Source organism: Acinonyx jubatus, chromosome D3, assembly GCF_027475565.1.
Source record: "Acinonyx jubatus isolate Ajub_Pintada_27869175 chromosome D3, VMU_Ajub_asm_v1.0, whole genome shotgun sequence".
In the NCBI taxonomy this organism is placed as follows: Eukaryota; Metazoa; Chordata; class Mammalia; order Carnivora; family Felidae; genus Acinonyx; species Acinonyx jubatus.
Genome location: NC_069392.1, coordinates 90,041,577 through 90,065,454, shown reverse-complemented (window position 1 = coordinate 90,065,454; position 23,878 = coordinate 90,041,577). Strand labels below are relative to the sequence as shown.

Genomic DNA, 23,878 nt, shown 5'->3' with positions numbered 1-23,878 from the left:
AGCCCGCCCTTACAGAGCCCTTATCTCTCCCTCTCCCCCTCGGCTGGTGTCCGGTCCCGCGAGAACCCCCCCCCCCCACCGCCCGGCAGAGGCCTGCCTGTCGGTGAGACCCCTCCCTCCCTCGGCCTCAGTGCCCCTCCCCACCCTGCTTGTCCCAGTGGGCACCTTCTTCAGTCACTCTCAGCAGCGGGCCCTGCGGGCCTGAACTGCAACAGCGATGACAGGGGGGTGTCTGCTTCAGCTGCGCCCTCGGGAGCCCAGGGCCCTTTGGGACACGGGAAGCAGGTCCCGTCCCAGAGCTGCCTGGAGGACGCAGGGCAGTGCCTGGAAAGCCCTTCGTGCTGGAACCAGCAGAGGCCCGAGCACGATTTCTAAGGTTGGCACCGCACACCCTAGGTCCTCCCAGCTCGCGGGGGGGGGGGGGGGGGGGAGTGCCCGCCTGCCTCCTTCCCCATCTGGCTGTGCGCCCGGAAGGGGAAACGGCCACCGGGTTTTCTCGGCGCCCGTGCAAACACGACCATGCGGCCCCGCAGTGGGGCCCTGAACCCGCACACGGGCTGGGCGAGCTGGGGGCGGGGGGATGGGCACGGGGGCCTAGGGCACACAGGTGCTTGGAGCCGCTGTGGAGGCCACGGGGACATCTGCAAGTCGGGAGAGGAGTGTGGGGTGACGTGCGGGGGGTGGGGGTCGTGGCTGCGGTCTCGAACCCTCAAGTGTTTCCTCGTTCACGCGTCTTGTGCCGCGTTGTGCTTAATTGCACTTTCTGGAGCGCACGCCCCTCGTCTACGGGTGTTTGTGACCCGAGCCGAATCCACCCACCTCCTAACTGGGACGTGTGAGGACGCAGTCCACCCCTCCAGCCTTTGCAGCTACATTTTCTGCTTTGCGAAGGTCACCGGCAGACTGTTACTGACAAACCGGGGTGAACGTGAGGTTCTGTCCTCGTCCGAGCAAAGACACAATCACCAAGGTGCAGTTTGCTGGTGCGGAAGAGAAAGAAAACTCAAAATGCATGCCGTCTTGGCCACTGGAAATTATTTAGGTTCATTTGCTTACTTCTCTGGCTGGGGTCATCTGAAGTTCAGTTCCACTCAACGCAAATTACGGAGTGTGTGTCTGCAGTAGGATGGAGTCCTGGGGGGTCCCTGCCCTCCTTGCCCGATGTGTACGTGGGTCGGCGGGAATTGTAACAGGATCTTCTCAGAAATACCAAAGAGAGGGCGAGGCTTGGGTCATCTTTCCCTCACTTGTCGAAAGACCTCTTTCGGTTTTATTCAGCAAAATGGATGTCTGTGTTTGGTTAAGGGTGCGTGGCCATGCTTACACAAAGCGTGACTCTCCCGAAAGTCTCCCGACTTTCCAGACGCTGGAAAGCCCTACGACTGGACCTTCCAAATGCCACCTGTCGCTTTACCGAATAGGGTTCGTTACTCCCTCACACACATCTTCTTTCAAGTACCCATGGATATGAATTTGGGGGCACTATATCTCCCAAAAATACGCACGGCGGAATTTTATAAATACTTTGAAAAGCATTTTAACCGCCAAGCCGGAAATTTGCAAAGACCCCCGCTGGCGTTTGTAAAGTTTCTATAAATCCCTGAAAACCAGCAGAAGCAGCTGGAAATGGAGGAAGGATGCTGTTTCAGTGCGGCCTAAGGGACTCCCCCCACCCACCCAGCTTTCAGGAAAGTCTGCAGGGTATGACCCCAGGGAGGAGGGGGAGGAGGAGCTGTTTGTGATGCAGAAACAGACATCCAAAAGGAAGCCAGGTTCTGGGCTCCTCGGGTCTGAACTTTAAGAAGCTTGGGGTGGGGGTGGGGGGGGGGCTGGGAGTGGGTGAGTCAGGGACCTGGGAGCTGCCTAGGTCTGACTCAAGGCCCTGTGCGCCCTCAGTATTAGCCGGGCTCCCTCACTCTTGCCCTGTTTCCCCGTTTCTGACCCGGAGCCCGAGGGCATGAGGCAGGAAAATTGTAAGTGTGGCACAGGGGCGTGAGGTTTCCACTCCTCCTCCTGACCCCGCACCTCACACTCGGGAATCTGTCTTTCCCGAAGAGAGGATCAGTTTGAACATTTATATTACTGCGGACAGATTTCTCCTAGAATCACCAGCACCTGAACTTGGTTGCCAGACCCCTGGGGTCCATGAGGGCGGCCGGTTGGGGCAGACAGCCGTGAACCCACACACGGCTGGCCCAGGGGACACAGGCTCGCTACATACTTCCCCCTGCTCCTAACAAATACCGCCGCTCCCTGTGGGCTCCAGGGCAGTGACAGATTCAATTCCCTGACCCCGAGTCCAAGTCAGCTCTCCCTCCCACCTCCGACCTCCCCACGGCCAGGAGGAGGCCTGGAGCCTGCCGGGGAGAGCCCACCTGCCCATCAAGTCCATGTGTCCAGGTGACTCATGTGCAAACCGCAGGCTCCCTTCAGGACCAAAAGTGTGGCACTGACCAGGGGCCCGCCGCTTGGGTGACCCAGGGTTCTTCGCCCCTCCCACTTGGCCGTTTTCTGGTCTGTTTTGTGTGTGTTCTCTCCTGCCTCCTCTGGGGACACGCGGAGCCCCCACGGATTCCCTGTTTGTGGTGCCGGGATCCACGCAAAGCTAATGACCCGGGGCTCCCAAAGGCCAGCCCCGGGAACTCAAGGGGAGTCGGTGGGTGGATTCGGGCCCGCAGCTGCGCTTTGGACCTAAGTGGCCAGGCTGAGAAACGGGGGCCTGGAGACGTTATCTCAGGTCCCTCCTGGCGGCCTGGGGGTGGAGGGGGTGGGGTTGGGGTTCAGAGGATTGGCCCCGGGAAAGGTTCCCAGAGAAGCGGTTCGGAGGCGGCCCAAGCCGGCCTCGCCCCGCCCGCACCGACTCTGCGCCCCGGTCCCCGCGCGTCCGCGGCCCTCCGCGTGGCCAGGCGGTCCCCGAGGCGGTCCGGGCGGCGGGGCGGGGGCGGGGCGGCAGGTGGGCGGGCTCCGCGGGCGGCCGTGTTTACCTGGCTCGCAGGAAGCCGGGGCGGCGGGGGCGGGGGGCGGGGTGCGCTCCGGGCCGAGCAGCCGCTGTCAGTCACCGCCGCGCGCCAGCGAGGACGAGCCTGCGGCCCTGGCGGCCCGCGTCTCCCTCCCCGGAAGGCGGCGCCGGCAGCTCCGGGACCCGGCCGCCCCCGAGGGGGACCCGGGCAGCGGAGAGACGGCGTGGGAGCCCGCGGCGCCCCTCGGCCTCGGAGCGGCGAGCGCGCGGTGGGTGATCGCGGCGGGGGCGGGCGGGGCGGCCCGGAGCGGGGACCGCGGGGACCTGGGGCGGGGGGGTGACGCCGGGCGCGGGGCTCTCCGGGGCAGCGGCGCAGGTGGCGCGCAGGAGGCCGCCCGAGGTCTCCCTGCGAGCTGGTGGGCGCGGGTGTGGACGCCGGTCTACAGCGGCGGGCGCGGGAACCCGACGGGTGGCCGGGTATGGTCTCTGGCGGGGTCCGGCGGCCCCGTCGCGGGAAGAGCGGGAGTCCTGGGGTTGGCGGTGGGGGTGGGGTTCGGGGGTGGGAGGTGACCGAGGTCAAAGGAGGCGGCTCTGGGCGGCGTGGAGACGGGTGCCGGAGGCGGCGAGCTGAGGAGCAGGCTGGGGGGGGGGGGGGGTCCCTACCCGGTTAAAGTGCCTGCAGATTCCCCGCGTGGAGCCCCGCGGACGCCCCCGCCCCGCCCCAGACGGACCAAGTTTCCCTTTGATCGCGGGGGGGCGGGGACCGGAGACGCCTGGCTTCCGCTTTCTCGGGGCCTGTCCCAGCTCCGTCGCGCGCCGCCCGCGGCCACCGGGGTCCACCTGCGCCCACCTGCGCTCCTGGCGCCTGGGAGCCGGCGGCGCGCGCGCCCCTCCTGGGCCCGACGCGGGGTGGGGGGGGCGGTGACCCCCAGGGTGTGTGTGTTGTGCTCTCAGGGCGGTGGCGCGCAGGTGGCCCGGGTCTTGTGGGATGCTGGTGGCAGCGCCTGGTTTCTTTTAGGATCTGCTTTCGCCCCTCTTATCGGAAGGCGGAGTGGAGTTTGCAAAACGTGTACGTTTTTTTTTGGGGGGGGGGGATCTCAGTAAGGCTCTGGCAGGAAATAGGCGCGTTCTGGTTCCTGTTCTCTGTTTTCCAGTTGCGACAACCTGAGAGGCAGCCACATGTGTTGTGTCCCTCTCTGCTTGAGGTAGCAGGGGTGTGTGCTGAGGGGTGTCAGTGTGGTTCCGGGGGGCCGGCTCATCCGGCCAGGGACACCCACGCTGCTAGAAGGAGGTTTCCAGAGGAAGTGGAGTGTGGGGAGCATCCTACCTGACACCCGTGGTTATTTGAGATTTTCAGCGGCCAAGGTCAGGGAGACATTTCACAGACCATGGCCTTCAAGTCAGGGACCACCCTGAGAGACATCACTGCCAGGTGTAGAGCCGGGGAGCCTGGGACACAGCGGCTCTTAAAGGGTAAGCCGGGTGGCCCGCACGAGGCGGGCAGCCCAGACAAGGAAGAATGGCCATCAGTAGTTTTTGGTGGGTTTTTTTTTTAATGGAATGAACAAAAACCTGAAGGGAAGGAAACCGGTTAAAAGTTACTGCACAACATCGCTTAACAGTAACTCTCAGGGATGGGACTGTTCTGAAATGACTACTTTTATTAACCTGGGGTCACACAAAAGTATTTGGTTCAAATCCACTGTGAAAATCTTTACCTAAAGTATCACACTCTGCCCCCAGATAAGGAAGTTTGGGAAAAGTCACTTGCTCTGTGATTTGCCTCTGAATCCTCCGTGGTGGTTCTGAACGCTGGGTCTTTCTTGCTGCCTGGTGGGTGATGGCAGTGACTTTGTGCTGAAAACTAGACCGCAGCCTTCCCTGGGATGTTCTGTTGCCACCCGAACTTCTAAATGTCAGTTGAATCATGTGGTCGCCGACAGTCAAGTAAGACGGTGCCACCCCAGGTTTCCACAGCCTGTCCTTTCTAGCCACCGCCAGTGTGCACCCTCCCCCCTCCCCCCTCCCCCCTCCCCGAGCCCTTGGCACCACAAGTCCTGTTCCCCATTTTCTACAATTTCATCATTTCGAGAATGCTGTAGAAATGGAGTCTTACAATAAGCAGCCTTTCTTTTTGACTGGCTTTTTTTTTCCCACTAAGCGCAATTCTCTTCAGATCTGTCCAAGTTGATTATATATCTGGCGGTCTTTCTGTTTTATTGCTGAGCAGTATTTCTTGGTACGGATGGACCACTCTGGATTCTTTGGTTTTCAACCATTCACTCTTTGAAAGGCACGCTGATCATTTCCAGTTTGGGGTTATTGAGAATAAAATCGCTGTGGCCATCCACGGACAGGTTTTCCTGCGAACATAGTTCTCATGTCTTTGGGATACACGCCTAAGAGGTCAATTGCTAAGTCATATGGTAAGCACATGTTTAATTTTATGAAAACAAAAACAAAAACAGAAACAGCTACACTCTTTTCTGGAATAGCTGCACCACTTTGCATCCCACCAGCAAGGGAGGAGTGACCCAGGATGCGCACAACCTTGTGGGCATTCAGCGCCCTTGCTGCTTTTTGTCTTAGCTGTGAGAACAGCTAAGGTGTCTAACGTGACGTCCTGATTTTAATTTGCACTTCCCTCCCGGGTAACGATGTTGAAGATTTTCATGAGTGTAACGGCCATCTGCGTATCCCGTCGGTGAACAGCCTGCTCGTGTCTGACGGGCTGTTTGGCCTTGATCGTTCTTAATGTGTTCTAGACGCGGGTCCCGGTGGTTTGCAGTGATTTCCTTTTATGAGTTGTGATGGCGGGGGTGGGTAAGTAAGAATTTTCTGTGAGCCTGACATCCTGGAGGCTTTTCTCCCGTTGTTTTTTCTACGTATTGCAGTTTTGCATGTTCTGCTGAAGGCTGATTTAATTTCTCCTGAAGCGTGGGGTGCAGGTTGAGGGCTTTTGGTTTTGTTCGGCTGGTTCTGGCCTGAGTGTCTGGTTGTTCCCAGGGTCACCCCTCCCTCAAGGTGCTTTCCTCCTTCGTCAGATTTGTGTGTGTCTGTTTCAGGGTTGTGGGTGTCTGTTCCGTCCGCCAGGACTACACTGTCTGGATTACTGTCCCGGGGGAGTAAACCTTAATGTCAGGCAGACTGGGTCCTCTCTGCTTTTCTTTATTAAAAGCATGGTGGCCGGGGCGCCTGGGTGGCTCAGTCACTTAAGCGTCTGACTTCGACTCAGGTCATGATCTCGCAGTTCGTGGGTTTGAGTCCCTTGTCGGGCTCTGTGCTGACAGCCCGGAGCCGGCTGTGGAGCCTCTGTCCCCCTCTCTCTCTGCCCTTCCCCAACTCGCACATGAACTCTCTCTTTCTCTCCCTCTCAGAAATAAATAAGCATAAAAATTTTTTTAATTAAAAAATAGAAATCGCGGTGGTTCCTGAGGGCCCTGTGCCTTCCCACGCAAGTGTCACAACAGGCTTGCTTACATCAGAAAACTCTCCGTGGGATTTTGACTTCCTTGTGGCTAATTCACTTTCTTTGAGAGTGAAGGGGTTAACATTTTCCAGAACAAAAGAAGGGAAATGCGGTTTTATTGGTAATAAGCGATGAGCCACGTTGCACGCTTAGTGTTACGGTAGAGATAAATACAAAAAATATACCAAAAGGCAAGTAACAAAGGGGAAAGAGCATGGGGAGACGGGGCTGAGAGGCAGAGAGCAGGGCAGGGGCCGAGAGAGGCTTTCTCAGTGCCTGAGGGCCTAGTTCTTGGCCACACCCCCCCCCACACACGCAGAGACACATACACCCACACACTTCTCCACACACACAACCTGACATGCACACCCCCACCTGCTTGCCCCTGGATTCCATGTGTGCTGGCCGATGTTGGGGACACTCCCCCATGGGCACAGAAGAGCTGCCACTCTGTCCCCAAAGGTTATTTTAAATAAGGGTTAGTCCTCTGAACCTCTCGGCCCAGGAGTTTCTGTTTATGGGACACCTGTTCTTGGATATAGACAGACATCTTCAGGACATCCATAAAACCCATTCAAAGGCCTAACTAAGCTCCCCCTCCCCCAGTCAGATGTGTTTTCTGGAAGGACACAGACGGACTGATGGTGCACTCTGCAGGAAGGCTGTGTGTCCATGGGTCCAGGCCCTCCCTGGCACCCAATGGGGAAGCCTGGCAGTGCTCCTTCTCAGGCCCTCAGCCAGCCGTCGAATCCAGCAGGCCCCCTCCCGGCCACCCCCTAGTGGCACCAGCAGGCCCAAGGGCTCAACCCCGCCCCGTGCCAGGCCGGCCACACGAGCGCCTGGGGACCGCTCAGAAACCAGAGGCCTTTGCAGAACAGCTCTTCTTGGGAGGAAAGAAGCAGATAGGAAAACACTCACTTTTTTCACGTGCGGGAGCATGAGAAGCTCTCTCTTGATGGGGGTAAGACACAGCACAGCAAAACCGACCCCGACTTTGAAAAGGGGTCAGCGGCTCGTAGATGATAACCAAGCGGGTGACACCTTTCAGAGTGTGAGGGGGTTTCTCTGAGGCCCGTAGCCACAGCCTTCTTACAGGAAATGAGCTTCTGCTCAGAGCCCCTTGGCTGTTTTTCTTGAGGATGAAGTGCTTCTCTTTGCTACGTGTTGTACAGTTTATTTTTTTTAATTTTTTTTTAACGTTTATTTATTTTTGAGACCGAGAGAGACAGAGCATGAACAGAGGAGGAGCAGAGAGAGAGGGAGACACGGAATCGGAAACAGGCTCCAGGCTCTGAGCTGTCAGCACAGAGCCCGACGCGGGGCTCGAACTCACGGACCGTGAGATCATGACCGGAGCCGAAGTTGGACGCTTAACCGACCGAGCCACCCAGGCGCCCCTTGTACAGTTTAAAACACGACGGTAGTCACAAGAGCCGTTCAGTATTTCATTAAGTGCAGCGGTTTTCAGCAGCACACGGATTGTGATTTATGCCATAACGAAGGCTTCGGGTTGGTTTATATATCTCCCCTGTTTTAAAACCGCCCAGAAAGGGGCTCCTGGGTGGCTCAGTGGGTTAAGGGTCCCACTTCAGCTCAGGTCATGATCTCGCGGCTCGTGGGTTCGAGCCCCGCGTCGGCTCTGTGCTGACAGCTCGGAGCCTGAAGCCCGCTTCGAATTCTGCGCCTCCATCTCTCCCTGCCCCTCCCCCTCTCCCTGCCCCTCCCCCCCCCTCTCTCTCTCTCAAAAATAAACAAACATTAAAAAAATTTTTTTTAAAAAAACGCCCAGACAACCGCGAGGGTTGCTGACGGGATTGTACTTGCTTGCGGGTTTCCTTGTGATCGGTGGTCAGCATCTGGTGCTGACCACCTGGACGTCTGGTGACCGTGCGCTCTGAGTACTCGGCAGCTGGGCCCTCACTCATCACGGCGCCACGTACCCCCCCCCAGCCCCGCCCAGCGTGGGGCCCACCGCCTGTGCTGCCCCCCCCGCCCCGGGGACCGGCCCAGCATCTCCACCACCCAGCGGCCTGGGGCCTGGGGAGACCCGGCTCCGCGAGAGCAGTGCACCTCGCTGCACCCCGTTGCGTGAGATTCGTGTCTCAGAGAATGACTCCTCTTTGCTGCAGCGCAGTCGGGTGACGGTTTGTTTTTGTCGGAGAGGGTGACAAGTGTGGCCGTGCCGGTGGTTTTGTTTTAAAGTTTATTTAGAGAGGGAGAGAGAGAGAAGGAGTGATCGCCTGTGAGCAAGCGGGGGCGGGGCAGAGAGGGGAGCGAGGCAGAGCCCCAAGCAGACTCCCAGCTGTCTGCACAGACCCTGACGTGGGGCTTGATCCCACGAACCGTGAGATCGTGGCCTGAGACGAAATCAAGAGTCGGACCCTTAACCGACTGAGCCCCCCACCCCGCCCCCCGGGCGCCCCCACGGCCCCAGTGTTTTAAGTAAGGGTGGGAAAGGCGGGGCTCCCGAGGGCCTCGTCGCCACTCGCTGGCCTTCCTGCACAAGTGCCGTCCCCGCCTTATGAGGTCGGGCACCGTGGGATCTCCCCCACCCCAGCCACGTCCTGCCCGCCCCTCCAGGGACAACGTCGGTCCCTGCCGGCGGGAGCTGAGAGCCGGGCGGATGCTCTTCCAGCAAAGACCTCGAAAACACACGAGGCCACCACCTCCCCAACCAGCAGCCGAAACAGAGAGGAAGGACTCACGCAGGCACAGTTTTTCCTTATCCGGGGTCCCGTGGAAACCTGGAGGCGAAGCTCGCACAGAGCGAACCACCCCCCCTACCCCCCCCACCCCCCCCCCCCCCCCCGCCTCTGTGTAGATTGCCAGGAGGCACAGAATTGGCTTGGCGGCCGGCTGGCGGGGAGCCCGCGGGCCCCGTGTCTTCTCACGAGGCTGCTGGGACAGGGTTGGGTCAGCCAACCACCTGCGCACACTTCATCCAGATTCCTGTGGAATGCAGAGTCCCGGGCCCCCATTTCCGCCGCACCACCCACAGCTTGGGGATCGGGTGCAGGAGTGTGTGTTCTCATTAGGTCCCCAGGAGACTCCGAGGAGCCTGCTCTAAGGGAAGGAAGGAGCCACGTCCAGTCTACACGGGGTTATCCGAGTGTACACGCATGTGCTCACACACGTTTTCATAAGGGCACCGAAATCCGTGTGTTTCACTAATCGAGTGACTTTGCGTCAGAAAGAGGGACCCATGGGAAATAAATTCTGTGCTTTCGTGTTTTTATCTGTGTCTTGTTTGTTACTGTCTCCGTATTCGGAGAATAGCTTTTATTTCCTGCCTAGTGAGCCCTGGCGCCTCTGACGAGGAGTATTTACGGGTGCCCCTGTTCTCATCCAGATGCCTGGACACCTGAAGCCTAACATTTTTTCGAAACTTGCTCTAAAAGCAAACACTACGAGCTGTGTTGCAGGCTTCCCAAATGCAGCGAATGCATGATTAATCTTTTAAAACCCGTTGACCATGCTCCGCACTGCGTTCCCAGGTCCACCAAGATAAGACGGGTGTGGTTCTTGGCCCGAGAGGCTTCTCCGTATTACTGGGGGGTTAGATGCACACAGACAGGTTTCCCAGGGCAAAACGTCTGCCCACGGCCCCTCGCTGCACACAGACAGCCACGCCTCGGGACTGCTGGTGAGCGGGACCCCCGGGGAGAGAGAGGGAGACAAGGCAGCCTTCCCCAACAGCACTGTGCAGTGAGGGGGACTCTGCCCTGCACCCAGGTCCCTCCCAGGCCTCCTGCTCCCCCAGCAGCTCCGCACCGCTCCCTGGGGTGGCCTGTCTGGCCGTCCTGGAAGTCCTGCTTCCTCATAGGCCCTCTCGTCCCCGGGGCCCTTCCCTCGCTGTGTTTCCAGGGTGTCCACCTTCCCCGCTCAGCTTTTAGCAGCGGTGGCTCTCGTCTGTGGTTTGGTAGCATTTTGCCGATGAGGGATGGGTGTTGGCTCCCGCCTGTGCATTCTGGGAAACCTCCACGTATGTCTACTGGCCTGGGTGTCATTTCACAGCGTGTGGGGCTCGTGCTTGCCGCATCCACGGAGGGACGGGCTCTGCTGATTCTGATCATCACCAAACAGCTGACACAGCAGGGTCCGGATTGTGCAGGAGTACGCCCAGTCCTAAGGTTGACTCAGCTTACTGTCCTGCCTTAAAAGACCAGATAAATTAAAGCAGGAATTGAATAGAATTAGGAAGTAGTGGTGTGTGTGTGCTTGTGTGTGCGTATGTGCACGCGTGGCCGTGAGGGTGCTGTGGTTATTTTCATTCTGGTTCTTTGGTGTCTGAAAATGTAATAACCTTGGACTAGCTGGGACCGAGGGTGTCTGAGTGTCAGCAGCAGCTGCCCTGTCCTTCCTAGAAATATAAAGACGATCGATGACACTTCAGAGACGGCATAATGCATCCGTAGCTTCCGCTCATCGCTGTGTGTTGCTGTCTGAAAGGCGGTGTGGTTCCAAACGAGAGATGGTGGCTCTTTTATTCTCTCGTCGTTTGCATATGTCCAGACTCACTTTGGAAGAGAGAGGGATTTAGACCAGATGCTGGAAGCTGACCTTACTCATTTCAGGCTGCTGGTGGGAACTTGCTCTGTGAAGCAGGGTGTGAAAATGCACTGAAAATGCAGTGCAAGGTCACGGTCGAAACCACATTAGGGAACCGTCCTAACACCATCTATAAACTCGGGTCCGTAGATCTGCCTTTACAGGGGATTAGCAACACCCAAGTGAGTGTGCTGTAGGAAAAGGACGTTTTAATGGGAGAGTACATTAGAACCGGGACAAACTTCAAACCCCTCCAAAAGTAAAAACACAACTGAATTTGCTCATGAAGAAAGAGACGGTTGCCGGTGGTGCCTTTGCACGAGCTACCGTGATCCGGTCACCTCAGACCTTGCGTCTCCGCGACGTGACTCCATTTGCTCTCGTGACGTGGGCTCCAAGAGGAATTTGAGGAAGGCACCCCGGGCTCAACCAGGGTTTGTCCCTGACCTCCTCCAGTGGAGTGACACTTAATGACCGTGACACCTGTCATCGGGTAGGGTCCCGGGCGTGGTTGCTCTGGGCTCCCTGACTGATCACAGACATCTGATGGTGTCTGGTGGAGGCCAGGGGAGGGCAGGCCCCTCGCCGTGCCTACAGTGAGGTCTTGGGACAGCCTCAGCCGTGGGCCTCGCTCGTGCACCAGTGGTCCCTGCTGGGCTCCTCTGCCCCGGCAACCTGGCCGGTGGCCAGATAACCAGGCTGCCCTCCACCTGGCGGCCAGTCGCCGTGCCAGATGCTGCTTGGATTCACCTGGCTTGGGGTGCTTCTGTGTAACGACATTTGGGTGAAATTTTATTAGAACCTAATGTCTGCCTTAGCACCCTGAAAGGGTAATTAACTCACGTAAGAACGCTCGCCCCTCGACATCTATTACACACTGTAGTATGTTTCCACGTGGTGTCACCCAGGCCTGTCGTAACCAGTGACTGGTGAGCTGAGCACAGGTGGGGCTTTATGTGACCCTGGGGCCACCTTGTCTTCTGAAGGGCTGTGTGCCACGTCTGTGCTGGATCACCTCCCGGACCCATAGGAGCCCGTGTTTGCCCTTGACCATGGGCACCTGCACACAGCGTGTGGGGGAGGCTGCTGGTCCGGGGCTTCCACACCCTCCACCACATCTGCTCCTCTGGTCCCCATGTGACCAAGCGTCAGAGGGCTCCGTGCGGAGCTGAGGGCGGGGCCTGCGACTCTGGCCACCGCCCTGTGTGCTCGGCACCCCAACCAGCGTGTGGACCCACACTTCCTTTCTGGTTCCTTCTGAGCAAGGGCTTCTGTTTTAAGAGGGCTCTGCCTCGAGACGGCCCTTCAGTGCGCCTGGATCCGAAACTCCTCCCCTGCCGGTGCACCAGGCTGGACGGACCTCCCGGCCGCTCCTACCCCCCCGGGCCTCCCCACGGTTCACAGGTTGCTCCGGTTCCGTGGGATGCCACAGACCGACGACGGGTCTCCAAACACACGTGTGCCGTGTATGTGTGTGTGTGTGCACGTGTAAATGGGCATGTGCACATGTGATTGAGAGAGGGGACAGCTTCGAGTGCCTACGACGTCCTGGTCACCGTTGTGGTGCTGGGAAGGTAGCAGTGTGCCTCTGAAACTGGCCTCCGACAGCCTGTGGGGTTTTCTTTCCCGGGCGGACCCTGTCTCGCTCTAGAAAGGTCTCGGGCACAAGTAGGTTAGGTGAGGTCTGAGGATCTGCCTTCAAAGTGACCGGTGTCACACGTCTGTGTCCTCCTACCGCCCCAGATCTCAGAAGAGGGAGAGACACAGCACAGACGCACCGTGCATGGGCGTGCACGGGCGAGTACACGCTCGTGTGGGCACGTGACGCAGGCCAGCTCTTTTCGCCCTGCTCCTCCGATGCTCCTTCTGGCACCGAGCACCAAGGAGACGCTCGCGTCGTGAGTTTTCATACATCTCCTCCTGGACTTGGCCTCTGGCTTCAGGAAGCCAGCTGTCGTCAGCAGTCGGACACAGCGTGGGCGGCTTTGCCTAAACCTTGTCAGGAAACGCTCCAGTTGCAAAGACACAGGGAGTGCGAAGTCTGTGCTCAGCCCTGGTGGAATCTGAACGCCATGAGCGGCTGCCGAGTCTGGAGCCAGCCTTGCCCAGCCCCTTGTTTCTCCAGAAACACCGCAAACGGGGCCCAGAGAGGCCAGGGGGCCCATCCACGGCCGCCTCACTGCCACGGGCAGGTGGTATTAGAATCCGGGTGTTCTGCCCCAAGCCTGTTTTCTCCCACACGTCCTGCTCCTTTGCTCTTTCAAGTGAGCTAGTTCCGCTCTGCCTTTGGATGTCCCCGCCCTTCATCTGAATCTGGGATGCGGGTCAAGTAAGAAATGCTGCGGCTTGTATGGAGTATGAAGGGTTAAGACCCCTCATGATAGTATTATAGCACTTTATAGCCTACAAAAGGCCATCCCAGACGATCTTGATTTTGATGGAACAAGAAAATCATAAGGCCTCAACCTGGTAGTAATAAATCAGTGCCTTCTGAAAGGATATCGATCTTCCTACGCCTTCAAGGTACCACTTAGAAACCAAATGCTGCGCAGAAACTGCTTCCGAAGCTCAAGTTCAAAATGCAAGCTTCCGGCAATCTTGTGTTCACAATATGCTTCCTGCACTCTTGATTGCCTGTTATGTAATTATTCCTTTATTTTTTTTTTAAGTTTATTTCTTTTTGAGAGAGACAGCATGAGTGGGTGAGGGGCAGAGGGAGAGGGAGACACGAATCTGAAGCAGGCTCCTGGCTGTCGGCACAGAGCCCAAGGCGGGACTCAAACCCACGAACCTGGAGATCGTGACCTGAGCTGAAACCAAGAGTCAGAGGCTCAACTGACTGAGCCCCCCAGGCGCCCCTGTAATTATTCCTTTAAGTGCCATTTTTCAGGAACAGCTTGAAAAGAGACTTCATTGCATGATGTGGTCGTGTCAAGCTTCATTATTTACCGTTGCTTTGCGGTGGTTTTTATGCAGAAGGAGGTGAGGAAGGAAGGCTTTGTGAAGTTGTCGCTAATGTGTTTTGTACCAGGAGAGCATACGTTAAAAGGCCTGAAATGGAGGAAGAGGGGCCCCCTCTGACCTTTGGATGGAGCTTTTGTCCTTAATGAAGCCAAGACTCAATGCATGGAGAAATCCTTTCTCAGAGGAAATTGGGGGCCGTGCCCAGGTGCCCGGGTCCATTCGAGGCCGAGCTTGAGCCGAAACTCGGGGACCGTCAGAGGCTCATCTTCTGTAAACCAGGAGCTCAGAGCCCCCCCTCAGCGCAGGGGGAGCACAAAGAAGCCACACCGTTGATGCCTCCAGCTAGCACCTGTCACGTCGTCACCCCATCATGACGGCTGCTGTCAGCCTCCTGTATCCAAACCCACAACCCCGTCGCTGCGTCCTGCTCTCCCGCGACGCGTCTTCCCGCCGTTTCTATAAATACGATTACCACTCCGCAGCGTCCTGGACCTCTCCATTGCGTCTCGAGAAGTGCAGACTCACCCAGTAACTTGTGGCACGCCCAGGTGAGCCTTGGGCCCACTAGACGGCTCCGAGCCGGGTCTCCTGCAGGCCATGGTGGGTTGGTGACCAGGCGTAGCATTCTTTTCCCTGATTGCAATCTGGAAGGTTCTGGAAAGAAGTCACTCAGTACTGTGCTGCGTGCCTGTGTGAAGATAAGGTGCCAGTGAGATCTGCTGTCTCTGTGGGACCACTTAGGGGTTGGTGATTTGGATCTGGAGGTTTTAGATCAACAGTTCTAGGATCCGAAACACAGCTTTATCTTAGTTAAGACTCAGACTATGCTCTTTTGGCCCCAGGCCACACAGAAACCTACTGCCCGAGCAGGCGCATTTCCTCCCTGTGCTTAATGATCATGAGCCATCATGCCTCATGTCAAGGAATGCATGAGTCGTCGTGGAGGTGGGCTGAGATGCACTGAGTCGAACACGCATCGTTCTGTCGTTTGATCACTGGCCCGGCCTCTGAGCAATGCCCAGAGCGTCTGAGTTTCTTCTCACTGCCGCTGACAGTGCCCCGGGTCACGAGACACCCCCGGATCTCTGGTGACCGGGAAGGTGTGGCTGATGGCCGGCGCCCTGGGCCGTGTGGCCTAACACCCCTGTGATGATGTCGCACACGTGACTCCCCGCGGAGGCCGAGGAGGGGGATGCCCGTGGGCCGGTCCCAGAAGGCAAGGCCCCTGCGGGGGTTGATTATCCTCTGACCCAGGGTTTGTATCTTCAGGTGCCTGTAAAATATTAACCAGTTGTTTCCAAGCACCTCCGGGAAGTAACATTCACCGTCCCAGGTTTACGCGTTTGGAGCCACGTGGGCCAGAACCCTCAGCGCCAGGCGGGGAGCGTCTGCAAGAAAGGGCATGCCCTGCCCACCCCTGTTACTCAGGCTCTAGATACCTCCGCTCTGAACCCCCGCCTGCCTCGTCCCGGTGCTGGGTCCCTGGCTGGGACAGCTTGTGCGCTGCCTGCCTGACACGGAGCCTCACAGGGGCAGCGGGGCCCAGCATTCGCTCGTGGTGACGGAGTCGGGCCAGCGGTGCTGCGGGGTCTCCAGACTTCCCACCTGCCGGGGGAAGGGGGTGCCCCGATCCGATCCTCTCCCCATGCGTCGGCAAGGCCCGTCTCAACGTGACTTGTGATACGGAGCAAGGCCAGCTTCCTACCGCCTGTTTGTGCACGGAGACTTTTTTCTCTGTGCGCAGTAGCAGGCCGGGGAGGGGCCTCGTGGGGCGAGACCCAGTCATCAGCCAGGAGGGGAGGGGGAAGGGGGTCCGGACCGCTGAGGACTCTCCCTCCAGTGACACGAAATGGGAGAGAACAGGGGTGTCACCAGGCCATTCCGAGGCCCGCATGCCGTTGAGTCAGAAACTCAAACCGAGCCCAGTCAGCCTCCCTCGGCCTCCCTGCCTCCTTTCTCCTGGGGGCTGTGTGCTCGCACACACACCAGCGTCCAGACGCCTGCTCTCATCTCTGCTGTACGAATCGTTCAAGTGCTTGCCCCGGAAATTGCTTCAGACTCCCCGTTCTCACCTCGGCTCCCGTAAGCTTTCCCACGGTTGACGAGCATGTCACCTGCTGTTCGCTGCCGGACCCCCACGCCCGCCGTGAGGTCTAGCCCGCGAGTGGCCCTCGGAAGTGCTCTTGGCATCCTCCCTATCTCGTTTCCCAACGTGCTGGAAAGAACCCCCAACTTCCAGATGCCCCCTGTGCTCCCCTCCCCGTGCTGCTCACGCCGCAGATCTGCACGCGCCCGTTTGCCGTGACGGAGCCTGGTGCGGACGTGCAGAGTGTGGAACAGCCCGGCTCAGCCTCACGCCTTTGTCCCCAGGCTCAAAATTGCGCCACAGAGAGCGCAGCCGCTCCGGCGTGAGCTTGAGGACGCCCAGCCCGGAGCCCGCGTCGCGGCTGCTCACCGGTGCCTGTGGGTTGAATCCGAGGGTTTTGACCGCAGCTTGGTTTCCGAGACGACGGCTCGCAAATCCTTTTCAGCGTCTTTGCCCAGCGCTGTCTACTGCGGAGACAGTCCCGCGTTCCCGCTTCCTGCACGTGTCACGGTGCGGCTGTGTTACCCGAACCTCACAGCCGCCTGCTCAGGTGGGTCAGGCAGGTGTCACCGCCCCCTTTACAAGTGGGGGCCGAGGCTGAGGTTAGGTGAGTTGCTCAAGGTCGGGGGGCCAGGTCGCAGCCAACCAGGGGCCCAGACTCCGAGTCTGTCATCCCTCAACGCTGCTTTCATCCTGAACGACGAGCTTCTGAACTTAAGAAAACGCTCCCTTCCTCCCACGTCTCCTTTTGTGAGATGGCTCAAAATCCTTAGAACGCTACCCCTCCTGACTAGGAAACCTTTAGACCTTTCAATTGAAGAAAATCAAACGAGACCCTGTTTGCTTTGGGTGCATTTCACCAAGGGTGTGTGGCCTTCCCCGGGGTGGGCGGGACGGCTGGCGACTCCCTCTTCGTGTTCAGTTCGCCGTATTGATGGACACGTCACGTGTGACTGACGAGCGTGTGGAGCCCCGCTCACCACTGGGGCGGCCGGTGTCGGGAGATGCTGGGATCTCTGAGGTGAGCGGTCTCCCCGCGCAGGGCAGATACGGCGAGGGTGCTTCCCTTGGGAGGGTCAGCCTGCAGCTGTCCTGGGGGTCCTTCTGTCTGTGGTTCACGTTCCCAAAAAGGAAATGATGATGCCCCTTTGGCAGTTTCACAGCCTCCTGTCTTACTACCTTTATTCAGGTTACCCCATTTCTGGGCTACCCTGACTACACCCTATCAGTCTAAACTCTACAGTTTTCCTCTCCGTGTTCAACCCGCGATTCAGAGGTCAAATAGACCACTTCTGTGCAAATCCACAATCCTCCTCCTGCTTTGCATTCTTCTAGAATGTATAGTCAGACCACCTCCAGAATCCAGCAGCACACTCACGAGCACCTGGTGATTCCAATACTCGTGATTGACACACTCCGTCCCGAGGACCCAGATCCCTGCCCCACGGCAGGTGTCCGCAGGGCATCTCCTGGCTACTGGCTACTGGCCCCCAGTAATGAGGTGCGGGGGCCATTCGGACCCAGGACCCAGATGAAGTAGGAACCGTAGTAGTGACAGTGAAGTCTGTCGACCTTTTAAAGTCTAGTAAAAAGCAAAAATCCCGTCAATGGTTAATGACAAAGTACGTGGACTTGTGAAAACGTTGCCTTCGTGATTTAAAAAATGAAAGAAAGCAGAAGTTCCCAGCCCGGTGGGATTTTACATCCTGCTGCTCTAAGTACATGTTAATGCTCCTCTCGGCTGGCAATGACTCTCAGGGTTCCTAGGGGGTAGATTTTAGCAAATTCACTGTGGGCTCTACGCCTGGACCCGTCTCTGGTCAGTGCAGACCCCAGCCCGTCCCTCCCGGCACCCCCCAGTGCCCTGCCACTGCGCTTCTTACTGGCCCCACCCACACTCCCGCAAGTGCACCCAGGACGGGGAAAACATTGCTCTGAAACAGCACACGTGAACAGTCGCACCCGAGACCGATGACAAAGGCACATCGCCCTCTGGCTCGACACTGATCACGAAGCAATTATTTATTTTAAAAAAAAGGTATTACAGGAAAGTTGAACTTTTCCAGTTAAGACATGTGTGGAAGATAGGCTCTTTGGGGTCCTAATTAACTCCCTGTGTGTCTCACTCTGCATTCGGCACCTTACGTGACATACCAGCCATTCTGTAAGAGGGGGAGAGGGAAGTTCTCCTGATGTGTGGTCAGGGCCGTGGCTGTCGGTCCATCGCGTTACCGAACCCTCCACAGCACGGTGCTACAGGTGTCCGATCCCAAGGGAAAACCAGAAGCCGAGAGAGATCAAACTTGCTAAGGAAGCTCTACAGGTAACAACTATTGGCAGGCAGGGAATTAAAACCCAAATAGTTTCTCACGTGCACTTCTCACCAGTTATTCTTGTGAGATACCCGGTAGGGATTTAAGAAAGCCTCTGCCCTTCCCGTTGTTAAACGTGTGCACCCCGCCCCCCATACAGGTGTTTAAAGGAATGGGTTCCTGCAAGTTCATATTGTTTTCAAGGCTACTTGCTAGAGTAAGGTCTTACTTACTTTTGTTGTGCCAATTAATAATTTAGAAAAGTACGATGCTTAGATCTACTGCAATGGTTTATTCCACATAAGGCATATTTATATGTTAAAACAATCCCTAGTTTTACTGAAAATACTTTCCTAAAAGCACGGTACCCTCAAATCTAGATTCAGTCTTCTGAACTTCACTTTCTCAGCTGTGAAACGGGAACAAAGCTTACAGGGCTCTTCCTGTAATTGCGTAACCTACAAGGCGGATGCCTTGAGCCCAAAGGCACCGTGAGGGACAGTAGCAGACCAGCTCCCCACGTCACCCTGCCCCCGCACCGCCGCTCCCAGCTTCGCGGGCAGCTCCAGCTCAGTCCCCACATTCTGGGAGGTTTGCGTGCACGTAAGAGGGTCTGGGTGATTTCTGGGAAGACCGGTATCGAGACCTTCTCTGTGTCACAATAACGTTAGCCCATTGCCTGTAAAAACGCACGTGGTGGTGCCTCAGACACAGCCAGTTAGCGTTTCCGTTTCTGAAGGCTCTTCCGTAGGGGAACCACTGTCTCTGGAGTCCCCTGCTCGCGGTCTCCTTTGTCGCTTGCGTGGTGACTACAGTCTCGAACCAGCAGAAGTGCTCAGTTAACTTGCCGTGCTGGGCTGCTCTGTGGTTCGGGGAGCTCTCCTTACGGGCTCCTTGTTTGGTGTCGCTTCTGGGCTTCTCAAGGGCCGCTGCTGTCCCTGCCCCCTTCCCTTCCCTTGACCTTGTCAGCCTGAGGGGATGCCCCTGCCTGTGGGAGCCCCTGGAAAGGTCTCTGCAGTACACATGCAGTCAGCAATGGTGGCTGCAGCTGTTTACCCCCCAGCACGTGCTCCCATGCACCTGCTGGGAGGATGGAGGGACGGAGGGACAGAAGCCAGGGTGCCTAGAGCCCCCCACGGGGTGCCTCGTTCTCACCACTGGGCAGTGAGAGGGCTTTTCTTCCCTCCACTTGAAAGGAAGCTGAGGCCCAGAGAGGTGGAGCCAGCTGCCCCACGTCGCCCAGCACAGCCTGCCCTGGAGCCTGGCTCCGACCTGCCGCGTGTGCCCTTCATAGAGTGAGAGCAGCTGGAAGTGTGGTGTCTCTGCCTCCACATCCCTGCGCACGTCAGCCTCCTGTGCAGGTGCACCCAGACACCCCCCAGGGATTCGGTCCCTGTGGGTGCCTTCAGGGTGCCCTCCGAGGTGCCGTGGGTCCCAGCCGCACAAGGGGCGAACAATAAACCACGAAGGCCCAACGGCTGGGTTGCTTTCCAGTAAGACTGGATCACTCACGTGTGAGGCTTATGCTCACTTCTAGCTCCCCCTGCCCTACCCCCAGCTCACACCAGTGTGGGTAACCGTGCGGGCATTATGGAAGGTTCCAGAAACCCCCGGCGCTGACCAGGAGTGTCCTCTGGACCTGGACTTCCCTCTAAGGAGAGGGTGGCAGCCGGCCACAGCCAGAGGCCATTCGCCCTCCCCTCCCCCACCTTCGTCTTGTCACTGTTGTACAAGAAGCTTGATGAATTACCCAAAATGCCTCACGCTCCGCGGGCTTCCTTGCAGCACCCCACACGTTTGCCAGAATCCTGCTCTCTCGAGTCACTTAATGGCAAAAATGACGTGGCCCAAAGACGCCCTGCCAGTGTCCCACCTGTGTTCACGGCGGGTTCGCGAGGCCGGCGGCTGGCGGTGAGTCCCCTGTGGTCCCCGTGGCGGTCGGGCCGTCACTGGTGGGTGCGCTGTGGTTTGCCCGCGGTCCTACGAGACGCCCCTCAAGCACCACAGGTGCCTTGGAAGGCGTCGCCCCACGACGAGGCCCTAATCTGAGACGAAGATCGGATGCTACTTGTCACTCGTATCCCCGGTCTTTCTCTCCCCTCCCAGTTTGCATGTTGCGCATTTAGGGCTGGAATCTGCACGCTCGAAATGATACGTGTAAAGTAAGTTCTCCTTCGGTAAATCCGAGAGGCCAGTCAGAGCTACCTCGTTTTTGTACGCCTTCAAAAGTCTCACCCGGACTTGCGTTACTTCCGTCTATCCCGGGTCCGGTGGTCTTGACCTTTCTGAATATTGATTAAATATTTCGGGAATGGGATTCCCAAGTATAGCCTGAAGTTTTGCTTGGAAGTGTGATGAAGTTTTGATCAGGACAGACCAGCTTGGAAAAAGCATTACTTTTGCAGCTGGGGAGAGATCGGTCACTGGGTTTCAGCCGCAGTGTGTGTGTCGAGGTTAAATCCTTAGAGCGTGTCTTCTGGAAGGACGGAACATCTCTCTGGAGTTGCCCAAATGCCAGCCAGGGCGACGGTGAGGGAGGCGGTGGGCACCAGGGGGTAGGGGCTGGGGAGCAGGGCGCCGGGTTGGAGACCTGCCCAGGTGAGAACACTGAACATCGCTCGTTACGTTCAGACAGAAGACGACCCCGGAAGTCCAAGTTGTCGACTTCAAGTTACTCCTTTTGCCTGTGTTTCATTTTTTCCCCTTCACCTGTTTCACCCACCCACCCCCCCACCTCCCCTCTGGTGCCCATCAGTGTGTTCTCTGTAGAAAGAGTCTGTTTCTTGGTCTGTTTCTCTCTTTTTTTTTTTCCTTTGTTGCTTTGTTCTGTTTCTCGAATTCCACACCTGAGTGAAATCATATGGTATTTGTCTTTCTCTGACTGACTTATTTCATTTAGCATAATACTCTCCAGTCCCATCCACATGGTTGCAAAGGGCAATATTTCATTCTTTTTTATGGTTAATATTCCACTGTACGTGCGCGCGCGCACACACACACACACACACACACACACACTACATCTTCTTTATTCATTCATGTATCAATGGACACGTGGGCTATTGTAAATAATGCAGTGAACATGGGGGCTTGTATACCTTCAAAATAGTGTTTTCATATTCTTTGGGTAAATACCCAGTAGTACGATTCCGGGATTATAGGGTAGTTCTATTTTTAACTTTTTGAGGAACCTCCACACTGTTCTCCACAGTGGCTGCACCAGTTTGCATTCCCACCAGCAGTGCAAAAGAGATCCTCTTTCCCTGCATCCTTGCCAACACTTGTTATTTCTTGTTTTGTTTGTTTGTTTTAGCCGTTCTGACAGGTGTGAGGTGATATCTCATTGTGGGTTTGTTTGGTATTTCCCTGATGATGAGTGACGCTGAGCATCTTTTCATGTGTCTGGTAGCCATCTGGATGTCTTCTTTGGAAAAGTGTCTATTCATGTCTTCTGCCCATTTTTGCACTGGATTATTTGTTCTTTTGGTGTTGAGTTGTATCAGTCCTTTACATATTTTAGATACTAACCCTTTGTCAGATATGTCATTTGCAAATGTATTCTATAGGTCGTCTTCTAGTGTTATTGATTCTTTCCTTTGATGTTCAGAAGCTTTTTGTTTTAATGTAGTTCCAAGAGTTTAGTTTTGCTTTTGTTTTCCTTGCCATAGGAGACAAATGTGGTGCTATGGCAGATGTCAGAGAAATTACTGCCTGTGTTCTCTTCTAAGATTTGTGTGGTTTCAGGTCTCGCATTTAGGTCTTTAATTCATTTTGAGTTTATTTTTGTGTTGGTGTATGAAAGTGGTCCAGTTTCATTCTTGTGCATCTAGCTGTCCAGTTTTCTCAACACCATTTACCGAAGAGACTGTCTTTTTCCCATTACATATTCTTGCTTCCTTTGTCAAGATTAATTGATCATATCATCGTGGTTTTATTTCTGGGATCTCTATTCTGTTCCATTGATCTGTGTGTCTGTTTTTGTGCCAGTACCATATGGTTTTGATTACTGCAGCTTTGTGGCACATCTTGAAATCTGGGATTGTGATACCTTTAGTTTTGCTCTTCTTCTTCAAGATTGCTTTGGCTCTTCAGAGTCTTTTGTGGTTCCATATGAATTTTAGGATTGTTTGTTCTAGTTCTGTGAAAAATGCTTTGGTGTTTTGATAGGGATTACATTCAATGTGTAGATTGCTTTGGGTATCATGGACTTTGAACAATATTTGTTACTGCCTGTGTTTAGTTTTGAATAGTCAATTCTTATTTCTAAAACAGAGTGGGAGATCCCCAAGTGTGTAATGCGTTGTTATTCTGTGTCCTCTCTTCATCTCGCAAGTTCTCAGTATTCAGTTAAAACCCTGCGTGGAATCCAAGAGAAGTCAAACCTCATAGTAACAGCTGCTTCACATCCACATTCAGACCCAGGTCTCCTGGGAGAACACCCACTCACGTTCCCTGACGACTGAGCAGACTCCCAGATGACAAAAACGAGTTCTCCCTTTATTGAGTAAAGTACTATGTGTGCCCAAACCTCCATTTTCCCCGTGAGGGTTCTGTGGTGATCCAATTTAAATGAATGAGGACAGAGATGACAGAATCACACCGGAGGCTGAAATTATCTGCAAAGGTAAACTTGCATCTTTAAAAGCATGCATTTTTAGGGGCGCCTGGGTGGCTCAGTCGGTTGAGCGTCCGACTCCGGCTTCGGTTCGTGGGTTCAAGCCCCACGTCGGGCTCTGTGCTGACAGCTCGGAGCCTGGAACCTGCTTCAGATTCTGTGTCTCCCTCTCTGCCCCATCCCCACTCATGCTCTGTCTCTCTCTGTCTCTCAAAACTAAATAAACATTAAAAAACTTGTTTAAAGCATGTATTTTTAAATATTGGGGGTTTCTTTCACTCTCATGCATCAAAAATGAGGAATTCACCTGAATCCTCTAAGCTTATGGTGTTTTCTCACTGCCAGAGCTGTGTCTGTGATTTGCCAGAACTCATTATTGCCACGTCACCGAATCTTTCTCTTCCCGGGGCCGTCACTGGAAATGGGATCACCTGCCCCAGTTTCTATTTACAAAGCGTGAGGTAGGAAGGGTGTTCTGTCCACACGTGGTTGGCTGTTGCCAGTCTCTGCTGTGTAATGGCTCACGTACTCACACACACCCTGGGAGGTGACGCTCGAAAATCCCTTTCTCACCCATCCTGCCCTCAGTTGGGGTCCTGTGGACAAAGGCAAGGGCATCCTTCAGGGTCACTGAGAGGCATCCAGAGCTATGGGAGGCTTGGAAAAATTCAGATCTCAAGCAATTAATTCCCCTTTTTCCTGAGGAGTACCTTTTGGGGGGGCAACTCTTGCCTTTCATCCAGGCATGTGTAACGTTTTAGAAATCCTTCCCGTTTTCAGAAGACAGTTCGTTTTGTTACCTTTCAAGGAAAGCTGTTTCACGTTCAGCAGGGAGTCGGTTCTGTCATAGTCGTTAAAAAGGGTTCCTCGTGGAAAGTTACATTTCGGAACTGCCCCTAAATACCAGCACCTGCGGCCCATTGAT

The 23,878-nt window shown here is 55.9% G+C and overlaps 1 protein-coding gene across 2 annotated transcripts in view; it reads left to right on the top strand.

The window, feature by feature from the left end:
- Positions 1-245: 245 nt before the first annotated feature.
- The window catches only part of MBP (myelin basic protein), a 117,494-nt gene continuing 93,861 nt past the window's right edge, over positions 246-23,878 (top strand). The window contains exon 1 of one of the 2 annotated variants that reach the window (XM_053206054.1): positions 246-376. The gene's annotated coding sequence lies outside the window, so the exon portion shown is untranslated. Of the gene's footprint in view, positions 377-3,088; positions 3,229-23,878 lie in introns of those variants that run through there. The other variant, XM_027069205.2, reaches the window with a different exon arrangement.